This window comes from Mirounga leonina, unplaced genomic scaffold, assembly GCF_011800145.1.
Source record: "Mirounga leonina isolate KUSES-001 unplaced genomic scaffold, KU_Mleo_1.0 Mir_115, whole genome shotgun sequence".
Taxonomy (NCBI): Eukaryota; Metazoa; Chordata; class Mammalia; order Carnivora; family Phocidae; genus Mirounga; species Mirounga leonina.
In genome coordinates this window covers 55542897-55561658 of record NW_023270268.1, presented here as the reverse complement: position 1 = coordinate 55561658, position 18762 = coordinate 55542897, and the positions used below count along the sequence as shown (strand labels likewise).

The 18762-nt window shown below is 34.9% G+C and overlaps 1 pseudogene; it reads right to left on the bottom strand.

Annotated features, from left to right (window-relative positions):
- Positions 1 to 1819: 1819 nt before the first annotated feature.
- LOC117999484 overlaps positions 1820 to 18762 on the bottom strand; it is an 83959-nt pseudogene continuing 67016 nt past the window's right edge.

The following is an 18762-nucleotide window of genomic DNA, read 5'->3' as shown; positions in this document are numbered from 1 at the left end:
AAAGAGCTTTTTTTGTGATATTTAATATATCAGTATGATTTTATGAATTTTCATTTCATTCGATGGATTATTTTTATTTATTTTGATGCTTGACTTGTCCCACATTTGGCCAGTGGAAGCCTCTTTAAGTTTTGTGTGTCCTTTTGACATGGTCCTATAATTCTTTAATTACTTCTTTACTTTCCAGTGTTAAAATAAGTACTAGGTTTATCTTCTACTTTTCCAGCCGCACCCTGAAACCAACTATTTTCCTTGGTTTATTTAGTGGAGAATTTTATTTAGAAACCAAGAGCTGGATGCTACATATGCTCCTTGTCACTGGTGTAGCATTGCTTTTAGGTCTTTTGAATAAACAGATATAGGAGGAGATATATAGATGTATGTGCGGATATAACATATGTGTGTGTGTGTGTGTGTGTGTATCTACACTGATATCTCCAATTCAATGCAACAACCCAAGCTTCATTCTAGCATTTTAACTTTCCATATCTTTAACTCCTTGCACCACAATGAGAAATATAACTTTTATTATCCTCACTATATTTATTCATTTGTTTAAGCCTAGCATAACAAATAGTTTTAGGATTTTTTACCCATACTGATGTGAAAAGCAAACTTAGATATAAATACTTGTTCCCATTGTGTTATGTAAAATTTGCATTTAGTGAGTGAACACATTTTAATAGTAAAATTCAACGAATTTTTAATAATGCATATACCTGGCTAAACTATATACCTATCAATAGAAAAATTCCATTAGAAAAATTTCCAATAGAAAATTCCCATTAGAAATTTCTGTCATATCCCTTCTCAGTCAATATCCCAGCCAGAGAAAACTTTTTTTTTTTTTTTAAACCATAGACTAGTTTTAGGACATCTTATAAATAGAATTGTAGGGACGCCTGGGTGGCTCAGTTGGTTAAGTGACTGCCTTCGGCTCGGGTCATGATCCCAGGGTCCTGGGATCGAGTCCCACATCGGGCTCCCTGCTCTGCGGGAGCCTGCTTCTCCCTCTGCCTGCCTCTCCCCCTGCTTGTGTTCTGTCTCTCTATCTCTGACAAATAAATAAATAAAATCTTAAAAAAAAAAAATAGAATTGTACCATGTGTACTGTTCTGCTTTCATGTTCTCACATTCAGCATATTCATTTGAATCATTCATGGTAGTAATCATATGGGTAATTTGTTCCATTTTAGTACTGTGGAAGTATTGATAAGTGATCAGATTTCAGACTTATTCTGAAGTCAGAGAAAAAATGTTGTCTATGGATCAGTGATAGAGGAGATGGAAAAGAGAAATCAAGTTGGCTGCCCAAATATTTGTCATGAGTGATTAGAAGCCTCGAGTTAACTTTTATTGAAATGATGATGACAAGGCTAGAGCTCAAGTTTGGGCATGTGAATTTTGAAATACATTTTAGAAAATTTTGAAATGTATATTAGAAATGTATTGAATTTTGAAATACATGTTAGAATAACAAATTGAATAGCTTTTATTTTGTTTTTAGAAGTTGACTGAAATAACAGCATGCTGAAGGAAATGCTTTATAATAGAACACCAAAGTTTATACTGATCTTTTTTATTTTGCTGTTTTCTCTTAAGTTCTTATCCTGAACACTTAATTCTTTGTTTTCATAATTTTGTACTACTGCATTAGCTTCATCCCATGTGTGTTTTTGGATCATTATCATATTTTTAAATTTTCACAATTATTTATTCAGAACCATGAATTAAAGTATGATATTTAATTCAAAAACATCATTTTGTTCAATTATCTATTTTTTTTAAATAAGCTTTACTTTATTTTTCTTGTATAAAACTATGTGGTGGCCACAGTTGTAGCCTGAGTCCTCTGCACAGAAACTCTGGTGTGGGTCTTTACAAGATGGTCAGTGAATTCCTGATGCGGGCCCTTGGTGAACACAGTCTTCTTCCAGAGGTGAGGGATGAGATAGCTGTAAGTCTTGGAAATGGCATCAAAAGTGGCCTTGGTGTAATTGCCCAGGGTGTCAGTACAGCCCTTGGCTGAAGTGTAGCAGTTGTCAATACTGTCTATCATCAGTAGCTTCTTGGACAATGCCAGTGCCTCTGGGGCAAGGATGAGGTGCACCAACACAGAACCACAGTGGCGGGTCACCTTGCAAGGGGTCTTGTTACCACAGTAGCCTCGCTGCACAGGGTGATGGAAAGCTTGGCCAGGATAATGGCCCCAGGGATGGCAGTGGCTACCTCCCTGGGACACTTAACACCCAGACCAATGTGTCCATTGTCATCTCTGATGGCAACAAATGCCAGCCTGGGTCTGCTTTTGCATAGGTAGAACTTTCAAAACTTTATCCTTGAGGGATATCCCCAGGAAAAAGTCAATGATCTCAGATTCCTTGAGAGGCAGAGAGAAGAAATAGATCTCCTCCAGGGACTTAATCTTCATGTTCTTAACCAGGTGTCCCAGCTTGGTGATGGGGATCTACTCCTTGTGCTCGGCCTGGCCTCTGTGAGCTCTACAGCCTCAGCTGCAGCCCCTACCCAGGCCCTGGATGCCACTACCAAAGCCTCTAGTGGCCTCCCATTCCAGGGCCCTTCAACAGCACTGGCGTAATCTGCCATTTAATTCTTGGAGAAGTGTTCAATTATCTCTTGTTAGTGATTTCTATTATCTATCATTGTGATTAGAAAAACTGGTACTATAAGTTCAACTTTGATATTTACTGAGATATACTTTATCTCCAAAAATTCATCATAGTCTTTGCCTAATGTGTTTGCAAAGAATCTGTATTATTCAAGATTTATGATTCAGGATTCTGAATATATTTGTTATATCAAGTAGGCAGTGATTAGTAGTATTAGTACAAAGAAAGTTGTTAAGCTATATTAATGTAAATAAAAAAATAAAGAAGTAAAATGAAAAGGAAGGGAAGCACTATTAAAGATTTAACAGAAGGGCACCTGGGTGGCTGAGTTGGTTAGGCATCCAACTCTTGGTTTTGGTTCAGGTCACAGTCTCAGGGTTGTGAAATTGAGCCCTGTCTCAGGTTTATGTTCATTGTGGAGTCTGCTTGAGAGTCTCTCATTCCCTCTCCCTCTACAACTCCCCCAGCTGTCATTCTCTCTCTCTCTCTCTCAAATAAATAAATATTTTTAAAAAGATTTTAAAAAAGATTTAACAGATACTATTTCTCATTCATTTCATTTCATTCATTACTCATTTTCCTTTTTTGTTTTTAGTAATAGAATTCTTGAAGTTTGAATAAGCATATAGCTTCTCAGCTACAGATTACATCCTCAATTTCCTGAGCAGTGACGTATTGCCATGATAGTATTTCAGGCCAATGGAATATGAGAAGATGTGATATGTGAAACATCCTTAAAGACGGCTGCTTGCCCTCAATTTCCTCTCAGCTAATCCTGTTGTCTAGAAAGATGTTAATTAAAGCAGGTGGTATTGATGCACACCTAGAAGTCATATACTCGGAATAGAACAAACAATTTATTTGATTCAAAGTTCATAGTCTAGTTCTGTGAATTGGCTCAAGTCTGTGAATTGAGTAAATTGTGAGGCTTTCCCACTTGATTTTAAGGAAATACTTATGTATCTCAAGCCTAGTGTCCCTATAATCAATTAGTCCCTACCAAAGATCTGTGTCAAAATATTCTGATTACTGCAAACCCTGTTGCCCCTTATGATGACCATGCTTACACATCTTCTGATCATTAACCAGTATCTGCAGCCCTGGGATCCTAACATCACACTTAGGTCTGAGAACTCACTGCAATGACAGTATCGTCAACTGTAATCTTTGGCTTGCAGATAACAGCAAATAAATACAGAGGTTTTTTTTCATGATGTTGATGTTTTTCAAAGAACTATATTGCTCAAGGATGTGGAGGACACATCCTCTGGACAGTCCCAGGTGACAGAGTTAAGGGATAGGGAGATCCTACATAATAAATTTATAAGTTCACTCATCTCCTTAAACCATTAGATTTTCACTTCAGAGGATAAAAAGTATATTCTGAAATCTCAACTTCATTTAATGCAGGCTACTTTTGAGGCCAGGTTTTATTCAAGCAAATGAGTAAAGTGTTAGAGCTACTTTTATATATTCAAAATAATGCATTCATTATTGTTAATTCAATATTGTTCAGGGTCTTTTTGGTCAGTGTACCCTTATCAATAATTTCAGCCAGGTCTAACAATACATTTTTTTCATCCCTTGTACAGCACTCTTAGATTTATTCTCACCTAAATTCATCAGGTTTGTGTCAATATAGCTTGATAAAATTTTGTAATTCTTTGTTGTGTCTGGTGCATCCTGTCAGATTAGGTTTTGTAGTCATCCTTTTGTGGTCTGCTGCATCTAGTTGTAAGTCTAAGGGCAGGGAAAAGCAACAGATGTAGGAACTGAGAACTGGCATTCACCTAAAAAGCCACTGTCAGGTGAGATCCTTAGGGGGATAATAGGCAATATTTAGATAATCCCTTGATTGGGGAGGATTCTGCTACTTCTGCCCACAAGAGAAGCTCAAAGGAAGTTCAAGGTCTTCAATTCATCAGAATCCACCCAGAAGTCCACATTGTAATTCAAAACCCAGCCTCTCCTGATCGCAAGAAAGTAGATATCTGAAAACCAAGAAGATAAGCCTTACCAGAAATCAGCTTTGCTGGTGCCCTGATCTTGGAATCCCAGTGTCCAGACTGAGAGGATAGTTATCTGTTATTTGAGCTACCCAATCTGAGATATTTTGTTATGGCAGCTCAGGCTGACTAAAATGCCATTAAAATCAAGCTTTTAAGAAGTATTTAATAACATGAGGTAAAAAAAAAAAAGAGAGAGAGAGTAAAAACAATGTGTCTATCACCATAATATTTAGCATGGAAAAATAAATACACATATATGTTATACATTGAAGGCAGACTGGAAAGAACTACTGAGAAATAACAATAGGTTTAGTAAGAGTTCTTGAAAAACACTCTTGTTTTGGGGGAACAAAGCCTTCTTTTCCAAAAAAGCTGCACCATGATGAGTCATTAGAATTTAACTCCATTCTGGCTGGCAACCTCAGTTCAGAATGTCCTAGTTAATTTCATGCAATCTGGGGATACTGTGTGTAACTGCCTGTATGAAGCTAAGCTGGTTGAACTACTGGAGGGTGGAGGGATGGTGGGATAAGAGAGTAAGAGATGACACTGTGCTTGATAATAAACCAAAAATGATACATGATTCTAAGTTTAGACTTTTTGAAAAGAGATAATAATAGAGTCTTTTATACTTTGAGTGCTTCCAGTAGTAAACCTAAGACTTGCTGTTCAGAACATGTTTGACTGCATCTAGCTATTTTAATTTAGAAGTTCAAAAAAAAAGTTCTCGGTCATTCTATCATTTGTCCAAATTTTGTTGATGTTGATTTAGTGTATATTTGGAATTTTACTTTAGAAGCTTTTTTGAAAAAAAAAAAAAAAAAAAAACTTATTCTTTTTAGTAATTCAATTTTCAACTTTAAAATATGTATAACTTGCTTAAAAATTACTTTATGAAGTTATTGAGAAATACCACAGTCAAAGGGAAGCACTATGATATGCACCTACAGCACAAAGATGCTGTTGCAATGCCAGCTAACACTATACTATCCCCTCTCACACCCAAAATCAAGTGAAATTATCTTGCACACAAATATTTGATCCTAATCTCAAGCAGCTGACACTCCTCTGGAGACCCATTGTCTATCCCTCTAAAAATTTGCATAGTATAAGTCTTCCTGCCCTATTTTCCAATGCAACTTGGCTATCCATCAAAAACCAGTTTCTGGGTGTTACATGAAAACAATGGATTGTGGATCACCACATCAAAAACTAATGATGTATTGTATGGTGACTAACATAACATAATAAAATTAAAACAAAACAAAACAAAACAGTTTCTGACCTTTTAGAAGCTTCATGACTTTAAATGAGGGAGTGAATAAAAGAGTTAAAGCAAGCTCACCAGGTTTTCTTTTTGATTACCGTACATGCTTTCAGAATTATCTGTGCTGGATTGGTTCACAAGTTAGAAATCCAATATATATGTGTATATATATTTTGTTTTGCTATTGTTCTTTTTTTGTATGTTAAACGCCAAAAAGGAGTTACCATTTCTTCCAGGAGCTAAAGGGGAAGGACTAGAAAGTAGAGAATTATTAAAGTGCCTTTTTCCCCACACTTCACTCTACCTGATTTACAAAACTCATGGACGAGCATAGAGTAAGTCAATTTTGCAATTTATATAATACACTTGCATAAGTGTCCCTTCTAGGCTCTCAGGCATATTTGTATCTTAAAAGAAGGGCCTCGATACTTTCAAGGAGCTACCTTTACCATTACTTATTTCAAGGTACTTCTGAAAGAGATCTTTGAGTGTGTGTATGAAAATCTACTAAAATAACTGAAAGTCAAAACTGACTGAAGAAGTCAAGCATGGTCTTGAAATATTTGCTCTTTTTGATGAGATATATTATTTCATATGCCTTTCAGATAGCAGTCAGGCAGTATACCAGATATAAGGATAAATAAAATACTTATATTATAAAAACCAATGTATAGAAGACTTTGAGCCCAAAGAAAAAAACATGAAAATACCCCTCTAACTTAGATGCACCATGACAAATTAATGCAAATAATAGTTTAATGTTTATTGTCCAATAACAGAGAGAAGCACCAATAAATGAAAATACTAGAGGAGTAACATTACCAAGATGACAACGTAGGTTATTCCTCACTTTGCTTTTCCTCACAAGAAAAACTAACAATCATTTATGGACAAGGCACAACTGAGAAAATCCCAGAACACAGGGGTAAGACTGAGGCAGTCTTTAGTACCACAGAGACCAAGACAGATCACATTAAATGGGTAAGTGGAGTGGCTACATGCTGACAAAATTGCCCTACCCCCAGGCTGGTGCAGCACCACACTGACTGGTCTCCCCTGAGCTTAAGGTACTCCAGTGGGAAAAGAGAGGCTAAGGTGGACATTCAACTCCCCCAGTGTTATGGGTCACTTCTTCGGAACCTCTAATCCAGTCTCATTCCGTAAGAACTGTATGAGAATCTGCAGGGCTAACCACTGGGAATCAAATTGTGAAGGAAAAGAGATAGAGACTTGCAATAACCAGCACTCAGATTTTGGCAGACTGAGTTCCTACCTGCAATGCCCAGGTAGTTCTAACCACCATCTTTGCTCATCTGCAGAGTCAAGACAGTGGCAGTGTCTGACCAGGAAACTTGACAGGGTACAGGCCTGTCTGATTTTGGTCTTCAAACAAAGAGCCAGGCCCTGGAGCCTGGTCTGTCCCTGCCTCGGCAGGTAGGTAATTCAAAACCTTACCCACTGCTAAAGTATAGCTCCCAGCCATGCCTGACCAGAAAACCTGGCTGGAATACCTGAAAGCTATATAGCACAGCAACATTGGAACAGAGATTCTGGCAGATAGAATGAGTCACTCAGAGCAAAGCCAGTGGTCCCATTCAGTCAAGGAAACTGGGGAGTGGGTAGGCTCAAGACAAGACCACAAGCAAAGAGCCTTACCAGCTTTGGAGGCAGGTCTGCTGCCTGGCATAAGCAGTGAAATTAATTCACAGTCCTACCCATTGTTAAATACAGCCTCAGATCACTTCATAAGGGAACCAAACCAGAGCACATTGGAATCTGTGTAACCCATCCAACAGCCTAGCATACAGGGGCACTTAATCAAAGAGTACAGCCCATGGCTTAAGCCATCTGCAGAGCAAAACAGGTAGCTCCATCTCACCAGGAAATTCAGTGCACAGTCTTGCCTAATTATGTTCCCAAACAATGAGCAATGCAGGCCCTGGAAACCATACTGCTACTCTACCAGGGAAGGGGAGCTAATTCATGGTCTTGCCCATCGCTGAATATAATACCCAGTCCTGACCACCTAGGAAACATGATCAGAAAATCCAGGAAACCATGGAGCCAATCCTATGGCATCATTTGGGTGGGGAACCAATCCATCAGTCCTATCAAACTGTTAATAACCAGTGGCACCTCCCACCCCAACCTCAGAGCTCAGGCTGTATCCTCACCAAAATATAGGCCCTGATAACAAGCCCTCCTGCCCAAGGACATTACAACAGACATGTCCAGAAACCTAAACTGGGTTGACTGATGAAAAGATATCTCTGCTAAAGTGAACCTGTAGGGTCTGGAATAGGAGAATGCTTATTCAAATGTGCAGATACCAACATAATAAACAGGATCACAAAAATCATGTAAGCATGGCACCACCAAAGTAATAAAGCTCCAATAAATGATTCTAAAGGAATAGAGAAGTATGAACAGTCAAAAATGCAATATAATTCTCTTAAAGTTTAGTGAACTACAAGAACACACAACTAAATACAATTAGAAAAAAAAATGCATGGACAGAACAAGAAATTCAATAAAGAAATTGAAACCATTTTAAAAAAACACAGAAATGCTGGAGCTGAAAAATTCAGTAACTAAACTGAAGAATTCAGACAAGATCTTCAAAATCAGACTTGAAGAAAGAATCACTGACCTAGGGGAGCCTGGGTGGCTCAGTTGGTTAAGCATCTGCCTTCAGCTCAAGTCATGATCCCAGGGTCTGGGGATCAAGCCCCACATCTGGATCCTTGCTCAGGAGGGAGCCTGCTTCTCCCTCTCCCTCTGCCTGCCACTTCCTCTGCTTGTGCTCTCTCTTTCATTCTCTGTCAAATAAATAAATAAAATCTTTAAAATAATCACTGACCTAGAAGACAGAACATTTGAAATGATCCAGTTAGAGGTCTATAAAGAAAAGAGAATGAAAAAGAATGAAGAAAGCTTTGGGAATTATAGAACACAATCAATAAAAACAATATATATTTTATGGAAATTCCAGACAGCAAAGAAAAAGAAAGTACATTTAAAGCAGTGATGGCTGAAACTTCCCAAGCCTGTGGAGAGAAATGAACACACAACCCCGTGAGTTCTAAAGACCCTAAATAGGTTAAACACAAATAGAACTAAACTGAGATACATTATAATTAAACTGTCAAACGTGAAAAACAAAGAATAATTTGGAAAGTAGCAAGAGAAAAAAGAGAAGCTATATAAAGGAACCCTCATTCAGACTTCAGTAAATTTGTCAACAGAAACTTATCAAGCCAGGAGAGAAGGAGTTATATAATCAAAATATTGAAAGAAAAAAACTTGTCAACCAAGAATCCTATACCTACCCAAACAAACTGAATCAGAGGGAGTGCATATACTTACCTTACAGGACATGCTAAGGGAAATTCATTGAGTGGCAGTAAAAGGACACTAATTAAATCATAAAAATATAAGAAGGTAGTATAAAATTCATTGGTAATGATAAATACACTTTTAAATAAATAGGTAAATAAAAGTTAAAAAGTGTACTAAAAAAACCCTAATTACAACAATGTGTTATTGGTTACACAAGGTAAAAATAAGTAAACTGTAACATCAATAACCCAAAATGTGATGGGGAAAATAAGTAAAAGTGTAAAGTTTAGGGATGCTATTGAAATTAAGATGTCATCAGTTTAAAATAAGGTTTTATAATTTTTAGATTTTTTAAATGTAAGCCCTATGGTAACCACAAGGGAAAAACCTATAGTAATTACACAAAATAACATGATAGAGCAGTCAAAGCATACTGATACAAAGACATCAAAATGCACACACACATGCACACACACACAGAGTAGGATAAGAAGAAAGGAAAAAAAATTGGATCTATAAACATCCACAAAAAATTATCAAAATGGCAATAGTAAGTCCTTACCTATCAGTAACTACACTAAATGTAAATAAATTAAATTCTCCAATCCAAAAGTATAAAATGAATGGATAAAAGTATAAAATTCATGATATGCTGTCTATAAAAGACTCAATTCAGTCTTAAAGGTGCACACAGAGAGTGAAAGGATGAGAAAAGATATTTCAAGCAAATAATAAAAAAAAAAGCAGGGTAGCTGTACTTATATCAGACAAAAAGCAGGCTTTAAACTAAAAACAGTAAAAAGTGACAAAGAAGGTCATTATGTGATGATAATGGGATAATCCAGATGTAATCCATTACATCTGTTATATCCAGATGATATAACAAAATTAAGTATTTAGGCACACACTATAGGAGCACCTAAATATAAATAACAAAGCTAACAGAGATAAAAGAAATAAATATCAATACAATAGTATTTGAGGATTTTAAGTATGCGACCCTCAATAATGAACACTGCATTTAGACAGAGGATAAATAAGGAAACTAAGATTTGAACAAATGACCCCAAATGGGCCTAACAGACATATTCAGAATATTCTATTCAACAACAGAAAAATACATTTTTCTCAAGTGCACAAGGAACATGTTCTAGGATTGATCATATGTTAGGTGATGAAACAAGTCTCAGCAAATTTAAGAAAATTGAAATCCTACCAGCTGTAATCTTTCACTAAATGGAATGAAACTAGAAATCAATAACAGGAGGAAAACTCAAAAACTCATGAATACATGGAAATTAAACAATAATGTCCTGGAAATCAATGGATCAAAGAAGAAACTAAAATGGAGAAATAAAAATCTTGAAATACAAAAATGAAAACAAATTACACAAAACTTACAGAATGTAGTGGATGCAGTTCTAAGAGCTTATAGGAGCTTATAGCAATAAGTGCCTACATTAAGAAACAGGGAAGATCTAATAAACAACCTAACTCTACACCTCCAGTAACTAGAAGGACAAAAAAATTTTAGGCCAAAGCTGGCAGAAGAAATAAAATAATAAAAATTAGAGCAGAAATAAATGAAATAGAAAACAAGAAAATAATAGAAAAGATAAACAAAACTGAGTTGATTCTTTGAAAAGATAAACAAAATCAAGAAAGCTTTAGCTAGATTAACCAAGGAAAAAAGTGAGAGGATTTAAATCAACAAAATTATAAAGTAAAAAGGAGACATTTCAACTGGTACTGAAGAAATGCAAAGAATCACAAGAGGCTTTTATGACCAATTCTATGCCAACAAATTGGACAGCTTATAAAAATGAGAAAATTCTTAGAAACATACAACCTACCAAAAGTGAATTATGAAAAACAAAAATAAAACCTGAACAGACCAATTACTAGTAAGGAAATAGTAATCAAAAATCCCACAATTCTGGACTTCAAGCTATATTACAAAGCTGTCATCATCAAGACAGTATGGTACTGGCACAAAAACAGACACATGGATCAATGGAACAGAATAGAAAACACAGAAATTGACCCACAACTATATGGTCAACTAATCTTTGACAAAGCAGGAAAGAATATCCAATGGAAAAAAGACTTCAACAAATGGTGCTGGGAAAACTTGATAGCAACATACAAAAAAATGAAACTGGACTATTTTCTTACACCAAACACAAAAATAAATTTAAAATGGATGAAAGACCTAAATGTGAGATACAAAACTATCAAAATCCTAGACGACAACACAGGCAGCAACCTCTTTGACCTTGGCCATAGCAACCTTATTAGACATGTCTCTGGAAGCAAGGGAAACAAAAGCAAAAATGAAGTATTGGGATTTCATCAAGATAAAAAGCTTCTGCATAACAAAGGAAACAATCAACAAAACTAAAAGGCATCCTTTGGAATGGGAGAAGACATTTGCAAATGATATATCTAATAAAGTGTTAGTATTCAAAATATATAAAGAACTTATCAAACTCAGCACCCAAAACAATCCAGTTAAGAAATGGGCAAAAGACAGCTTTCCAAAGAAGACATCCAAATGACAAACAGACACATGAAAATAAGCTCAACATCACTCATCATCAGAGAAATACAAATAAAAACTACAATGAGATCACCTCACACCTGTCAGAATGGCTAAAATTAACAACACAGCAAACAACAGATGTTGGCAAGGATGCAAAGAAAGGGGAACCCTCTTACACTTTTGGAGGGAATGCAAACTGGTGCAGCCACTCTGGAAAACAGTCAAAAAGTTAAAAATAGAACTACTTTATGATCCAGCAGTTGCACGGTAGGTATTTATCCAAAGTATACAAAAATACTTATTCAAAGGTTTACATGCACCCCGATGTTTATAGCAGCATTATCAGCAATAACCAGATTATGGAAAGTGCACCCAAATGTCCTTCAACTAATGAATGGATAAAGAAGTGGTGTACACACATACACACACACATGCATGTGCATGCACACACATACATAGTGGAATATTACTCAGCTATCATAAAGAATGAAATCTTGCCACTTACAAGGACAAGTGGATAGAACTAGAGTGTATTATGCTAAGGGAAAGACAGCAATCAGAGAAAGATAAATACCATATGATTTCATTCATATGTGGAATTTAAGAAACAAAACTGATTAACATAGGGGAAAGAAAAAAAAAAGAGGGAAGCAAACCATAAGAGACTGAGAACAAACTGAGGGTTGCTGGAGGGGAGGTAGATAGGGGAAGAGCTAAATGGGTGATGGGTATTAAGGAGGGCACTTATTGTGATGAGCCCTGGGTGTTTTATGTGACACATCATTAATTCTACTCCTGAAAACTACACTATATGTTAACTAACTAAAATTTAAATAGAAATTTCAAACATTAAAAAAAAAAATCTCCCAGTGAAGAAAAGCCCATGCCCAGATAGATGTCTTCACTGGTGAATTTTACCAAACATTTATAGAAAAATTAATGACAATCCTTTTCTTTTTTTATTTTTTAAGATTTTATTCATTTATTTGAGAGAGAGAGAGCACAAGAGGGGGGAGGGTTAGAGGGAGAAGCAGACTCCCCGCTGAGCAGGGAGGCAGAAGTGGGGCTTGATCCCAGGACTCCAGGATCATGACCTGAGCCAAAGGCAGCCACTTAACCGACTGAGCCACCCAGGCGCCCCAATGACAATCCTTTTCAAATTCCTCTGAAATACTGAAAACAAGGGAACACTCCCAAACTCATTTTATGAGGCCAACATTACTCTGATACCAAAGCCAGAAAAGGAAAGGCTGTAACTACATTAAAAGAAAACCACAGGCCAATATCCCTCATGAATTTAAATGTAAAAATTCTCAATAAAAGACTAGCAAACTGGATTCAGCAGTACATTAAAAGGATCATTTGCCATGATCAAGTGGGATCTATTCCTACATAAAAAATGGTTCAACATACACAACTAAAAGTGATGTTACATTAATAGAATAAATGAAAAAAATCAAATGATCATCTCAATAGATGCAGAAAAAGCATTTGACAAAATTCAACATCTGTTCATGATAAAAATCTCTTAACAAATTTGGTATAAAGAACCTCAATAGAGCACCTGGGTGGCTCAGTTGGTTAAGCGACTGCCTTCAGCTCAGGTCATGATCCTGGAGTCCCTGGATCGAGTCCCACATCAGGCTCCCTGCTCGGCAGGGAGTCTGCTTCTCTCTCTGACCCTCCCCCCTCTCATGTGCTCTCTCTTTCAAATAAATAAATAAAATCTTAAATTAAAAAAAAACCCTCAATAAAATAGAGGCCACATATGACAAGCCCACAGCTAATATCATTCTCAATAATAAAAGATTGAATGCTTTTCCACTAAAATCAGAAACAAGACAAGGGTGCCCACTCTCACCTTCTATTCAATATAGTACTTGAGGTTCTAGCTATAACAATCAGGCAAGAACAAAATAAAAGACATCAGAATTGGAAAAGAAGAAATAAAATAGTCTCTCTTTGTAGACAGCATGATTTTATATAGGAAATTCTAAAGACTCCACCAAAAACCCTTAGATCTAATAAATGAATTCAGTGAAGTTGCAGGATACAAAATTAACAAATAAAAATCAGTAGTGTTTCTATATACTAACAAATTATCTGAAAAAGAAATAGAAAACACTGTAATTTACAATACCATTAAAACCAATAAAATACTAAGGATTAAATTTAACTAAGGAGGTGAATGCTCTCTATACTGAAAACTACAAGACACTGACGAAATAAACTGAAACAAATTAAAATGCATCCATGTTCATTGATTGGAAGTATATTGTTAAAATGTCCATGCTACCCAAAGTTATCTATAGATTCAATGTAGTACCTACCGAAATTCCAATGTTTTTTTTTTTTTACAGAAGTAGAAAATAATAAAATTTATATGAAGACCTCAAATAGCCAAAGTATTCCTGAGAAAGAATAGAACAGGAGATACCACAGTTCCTGATTTTAAGCTATATTATGAAACTATAGTAATTAAAACAGAACAGTATTGGAATAAAAAACAAACACATGGAACAGATAAGAGCCCAGTAATAAACCCATGTATATATGATCAACTGATATGCAACAAGGGAACCAAGAATACTGAATGAAGAAAAGGCAGTCTCTTCAAAAATTGTTCTGGGAAAATTGGATGTTTACATGTAAAACAATATAACTAGACCCCTATCTTATACCATTCAGAAAAGTTAACTCAAAAAAAAAAAAAAGACTCAAGTATAAGATGAGAAACTATAAAACTCAGAAAAAAAAAAAAAGGAAAAAGCTCTTAGACATAGGTCTTGGCAATTATTTTTCTTGTTTTGTTTAGATACGATAATGAAAGCACAAGCAAAAAATGAAAAAAACAAGTCGAACTAAAATTAAAAAGCTTCTGCACAGCAAAAGAAACTATGAACAAAATGGAAAGGCAACTTACAAAATGGGAAAAAATATTTTCAAGCCATATATCTAATAAGCAGTTAATATCCAAATATATAAATAACTCCTACAATTCAAAAGCAAAAATCCAAATAATCAAAAAATTGGCCAGGACCTCATTAGACATTTTTCAAAAAAATATATATGAAATACAATAGATACATGAAAAGGTGTTTAGCATCACTAATCATAAGGCAAAGGCAAACCAAAGCCACAAGATATCACTTCATACCTATTAGAATGGGTATTATTAAAAAGACAAAGAATAACAAATGCTGGCATGGATATGCAGAAAATGGAACCCTGGTATGTCATTGTTGGGATTGTAAATTGGTGTAACTACTATGGAAAACAGTATGGAATTTCCCCAAAAAACTAAAAACAGAACTATTATATGATCCAGTAATTCTTCCTGTAGGAATATATCCAAAGGAAATGAAAACACCATATTGAAGAGACGCATGCACTACCTACTCATAGCAGCATTAGTTAAAACAGCCAAAATATGGAAACACATTAAATGTCCCTGGGTAGCAGAATAAAAAATGGACACACACACACACACACACACACATGAATACTATTCAGCCATTAAAAGAAATTCTGTCCTTCATGACAAGTGCATGGACCTGGAGGGTATTATGCTAAGTAAAATAAGTCAGAGAAAGAGAAATACTTTACGATCTCACTTGTATGTACAACCCCCACAAAACAAACAAACAAACAAACAAACAAACAAACAAACAAACTCATTCAAAAAGAGATCAGATTTGTGGTTCCCAGAGGCAGGGGGTGAGGGTATTGGATAAAAATGGTCAAAAGGTACAAAAATCCAGTTACAAATAAATTCTAGGGACATAACATATAACATGATGACTATCATGAACACAGCTGTATGGTATATTTGAAAGTTAAGAGTAAATCGTAAAAGTTGGCATTACAGGAAAAAAAACATTTTTTTCTTTTTTTTTCTTTTTATATCTATATGAGAGGATGGATGTTAAACTAAATTTATTGTAGTAACCATTTTACACAATATATGTAAGTCAAATAATTATGCTGTATACTTTAAACTTATATGGTGCTGGATGTCAATTATATATCAGTAAAATGGGGGATAAAAGAAAATACCAATGAGCAAGTACCAATCAAGTGATAAACTAAAATGCGTACTACATCACATGCATTTCAAATCTTGCATGCTGGTTTTTTTTTTTTAAGATTTTATTTATTTATTTGAGACAGAGAGAATGAGAGAGAGAGAGCACATGAGAGGGGGGAGGGTCAGAGGGAGAAGCAGGCTCCCCGCTGAGCAGGGAGCCCGATGCGGGACTCGATCCCGGGACTCCAGGATCAAGACCTGAGCCGAAGGCAGTCGCTCAACCAACTGAGCCACCCAGGCGCCCTTGCATGCTGTTTTTTCTCATCTGTGTCTGATGTTTAAAAACCTGAGGATTTCACATAATTGATCAAAATAGATTTATTGAAGATAAATTTAATGCCCCCAAGTGTCATCGTAAAGGACTTTGTCTTCATAACTGATTTATATAGTGATTGAGATTATAATTCTAGGGAGCTGGTGACTGTGTCTGCTAATCCTTTATAAACTGCTTTCACATCCAATGACATCCTGTGTCCCTGAAAAGACAATCTGGAAATCTACACTTACTATTGAGATTGCCATCATCAATGAGGCATTTTTATTATTTCTTTTCTTGTTTAGACAAGGCCAAAGCTATCATGTAAATAAATATGCCAACATTCCTAAATGAATATCATTTAGGATATATATTATTATTTGATATTTCATTTCATTTGATATACAGTCCATATTTCCCATTTATTTCAATGTCTTAACCAGTGCTTATTTTCCAGGATTTGTCATGTCTTATAAAAAGTATTTTAAATACATTTGCAATTGTTTTATTAATATTGACTTTTAGATAAAATTTATAAGAGATAGGGAGAATTTTTTAAATTATCATAATTTCTAGAGCAAATCATGTTATCTCACAGATTTTTAAAAAATAGAAATTTAATTAAAAACCAGTGATAAATTTCAGACATGCTAGACATAATGAAAAGATATTTATACATTGGAAATTACTGCCAAAATATAAGACATCCATGACAAATTATGATGTATCATGAGATATAATGCAGAGTAATGGACTGAGTGTTTGGGGTGTCTCCCCAGCATCCATATGTTGAAATCCCAATGTGATGGTATTAGGAGGTGGGACTTTGGGAGGTGATTAGGTTATGAGGGTGGAGCCCTCATAAATGTGATTAGTGTCCTTATAAAAGAGACCCTAGAGAGTTCCCTCACTCCTTCTGCCTGTAAAGACACAGCGAGTGGACTGTTAATGAACCAGGAAGCAGACTAACCAGACATGGAATTTGTTGGTACCTTGATCTTAGACTTTCCAGCATCCAGAACTATGAGAAATGTTTATTATTTAAAAGCCACTCAGTCTATGGTATTTTTTTATAGCAACCTAAACAGACTAAGTTAGAAATAAAGATATGGAACCCAATACATAAAAGAAATTTTATTTAAAATAAGCAATGTTGGCTTATATAAAAACCTCAAACAATTATTGTTCTTATTTGTCATTTTCTCTTGAAATTCTTGGAATGATTATGAAGCGAGTAGAAACTGTCTCATTAAACACTATTTAGTTACTTACATCAAGAGAATACTTAAGCTCTATTTATTAGATATAAACTATAAAAGGCCACATCTCTTTTCATTTACACAGAGGAAAAATCTAATCTAAATTAGTATTTTTGATTTAACTTTAGTACATTTTTAAAAAACAGGCACATATGCTCTTTATAAAATGTTTCTAAATCTTCTATTGTTATTTTCTTTAAATCTTTCTTCTAGGGTAAGCCTGATAGTTTGGAGAGAAAAAGAAAGTTCAGATAGCTCATTCCCTACAGAGATGTATCAAACTGTGTGCAAAACAGGTCACCCAAAGCCAGTAGCAAAGAAATGCTCACTGCTAATTACTGCTCTGTGAGTATGCTATGGTGGATGATGAATTAGAAGTGCTAATCTTCCTAAAGTTTACACACAGCTCTATAGCCTACTATATTGATTACTAGTTTAAATTTCATCGTTCTTTTTTTAATCTCAGATTTCTTTTCACTCACGTTTGATTAGTTTGTATTTTTACAAGTTAATTGGAATTTTTCAATAAGTTATTAAAACAAAATAATTCTATGAGTTGTCAGCTTAATATTTAATATTTTGGTATACTGTAGAGAAACCTCAACCTGAGAGTCTTATGTAAATGTAAAAATCAAAACTTGGCTTCAATCGGAATAGCTTTTTCTCAAATATTTGAATGCTATTTTATTCTGCAAAAGTGGTTGAGTTCTTTTAATTTCATTGCAAATTTTATTGGCTATCAAATTGTAACTACAGTTTTGATTTAGTGTACTTTGTTTTTAAATCTTTTTGTCTATGTTGCCATCTTTGCTTACCTCTAATTTGTTTATCCGCTAGGGATATAATCAACAGGAATTTGTGAGATTTCTGATTTTTTTATTCTTATGAAATAGGTGTTTGAAATTTCTTACACATTCAACTTTTGATCTCACAGACTTTGTAATAACACAAATACTGGATTCGTTTTTTTTTTTTAGTTTATTGTCATTCTTATTTTAGGATTTTGAATTTTTTGTGCTTCTTTGTTTCCATTGTTATAATTAACTATGTAATGTGGATTTTGCATACATGCTTATTTTGTCTTTTCTTATCATTCATACTAATTTAATTTTAGTTAATGATTGCTTTTATGTTTTCAAATCATCTGTAAGTATTTTTAAGTCAACTCAAGTAATAATCTTTTGAATAACTTTTCTAAATCTTTGGCAATACAGCTGAGAATTTTAGAATGTTTTTTTCTAACATTGTATAGTTCATTGTTTTATATATTTTACTCCATGTTAATTCAAAGAAAAAAAATTTGAGCTAATTCCTCTTAATCACTAATTTGAACAGTTTTATTTATTTTCTGTTGACAAAAATCTAACTCAAAG